Below are 2,153 nucleotides of genomic sequence, written 5' to 3' on the forward strand. Positions count from 1 at the left end.
GCCGCAGTGTGTGCGACTGCATGAAGCGGCCAGGCCGGGACAGGAGGCCCGGGGGCCGGGGGGGACGGGCCTGCAGGCCTCCCTGTCCTGTGCTGTCATTCCGTGGCTCAAATTCTCTTCGATGAGGGTCCGGCCCACAGCGCTCCACATTCCTCTCTCAGGAATCGGTTACAAACGGGAGACGCAAACCCGACTCCTCAAAAACAAAAGGAAGGGAAACCACGTCTACACCAACAAGGGAGGCCCCCGTGCCCTTCCTGCCTGCCCGCTGCCCAGAGAAGCACCCGTCATTGCCGTCTGCTGTGCGCTTCTTGAGACTGTTTCGTACACAGGCACCCGATATTTTCACCTTGAAAAGCATGTGGTTAGGTTTTTAAGAGTTTAATGTTCACATGTACGAAAACATGCTTGGCGCGTTGTTGCAGAACTTTCTTCCAGATGCAAGATGCTGAGACGTGTCCCAGGGGTGTCCGGTGGCTTGCAGCGGCCATGTCCTCCGTCTGAGGGCTCCTAGCTGACTTCCTGGGACCCTCGACCCTGAGCTCACTCCAGGTCTTTGCCGTGACACGCACTGCTCCGAGGGCAGCCCCTGGCAGTCCTCCGCGTGTGCAGGGGCGCACTCAGCACGTGGGCACACGTGTTATCTGCAGGCGCTGCTGCTCCGTCCCTGCATGGGCACCGCTGGCCGCGGGGCCAGGAGTCTGTGCTCACCACCAGCCGTCCACACTGGAGCACATCCTCTGCGTAACATCTGCAAATCTGATGGCAAACGCTTGCTTCGTTTCTCCTTTCTTCTCTCTTCCTTGATTACGATGAGATCCCCGCATCTCAGTGGATTTTCCGCACTCTCCCTGTTCATGCCTTCTGTCCATTTCTCTGCCGGCTTGCTGGACCTTAAGAGGGGGCGATGCCTTCTGTGGGCCTGTCATCTCCCCGGGGGTGTTACTGTCTGTGGCTGGGGATTCCCTCCCAGACGTCTTATTCTGCAGAATGTGCTGGACGGCGGCATCTCCCCTTGTCCTGGAGGATGTGCTGAGGCCCTGGTGGACAGTCTATGCCTTTTCAGGACAGACTCTGGGCCCCACCTCCAGGCCCCCATCCCTCTGAGGTGGCACTAGTCAGAGGGGAGGGGAGGGGGATGGACAGGACCCTGAGGCCCAGAGCAGACAGAGCCTCCCCAGTGGTGTGACACTGTGTCTCTGAAACTTAGGAAGCTTGAGCCCCGTTGCCGGCTTCATCGGGGGGACAGAGGGCCAAGGTGGTGGTGTGTCCTCTCCATGGCAGGAGGGAGGGGATCTGATTTTCCTTCCATCCTGACCAGAAGCCAGAGGCTGCATGGGGAGTGGGGTTTGGAGATTTGGCTCCTGGAGCAGACGGAGCCTGCCTTGGTGTTGGGAAGCAGCACAGGGAACATGGATCTGTTGTCCACCGTCCGACCTCTGGGGTCAAGTGGCCACTTTCGGGGCTGGCCCCTCATGGCCCACGAGTGCCGTCTTTCACCTGCCAAAGTGAGCCTCTTGTGTTTCTTCTCTTCTGACTTATGGAGTCCGAGCCTTGCTGAAGAGGAGGTCTTCCTACCCCAAATTTATGCAAATAATTTCCCAACATTCTCCTTGCCACGTGCCCTTACCTGGCTTCTTCGTGACCTGTGGAAAGCTTGCTGCACACGGGGGTGTGGTCGTAAGTCCGGCCTTTCCCGGGGCGGGGGTACTCATGGTCCCCAGCCGCTGACCACCTTCTGCTTTCCTCCTTTCTCCGAGGCGCCTTTCGACCCTTCCGGGTGGGGGCTCCCTGGAGACCCCTCCCCGGAAGTCCTCAGTCCTGCTGCGCACACGCCGGGTGAACTGTTTGACCTTCTCAGCGTGTTTTCACGTCTGCTACTGAACCTCCCCTCACGTTCGCGCTAGGACAGGCACCCCGGCTGCGTGTTCACGATTCTCCTTCCCGAGGCGGAAGCCGCTGGGAGACGGTCACGTCCGTCCGTGTTCCTGCGGGGACCTGGCTGGCTTTGCATGAGAGACGAGTGGGCCGGCGTTCCCCGGGGGCAGAGTCTGAGATGGGCAGAGGTGAGCGTGCGATCTGGGATGTGATTCCAGCACGCAGAAGGGAGGCGGGGGGAGCAGGGGAGAGGAGGCGGGGGCAGCAGGGGAGAG

This window comes from Lontra canadensis, unplaced genomic scaffold (assembly GCF_010015895.1).
Source record: "Lontra canadensis isolate GAN:19392208 unplaced genomic scaffold, GSC_riverotter_1.0 scaffold22, whole genome shotgun sequence".
Lineage (NCBI taxonomy): Eukaryota > Metazoa > Chordata > Mammalia > Carnivora > Mustelidae > Lontra > Lontra canadensis.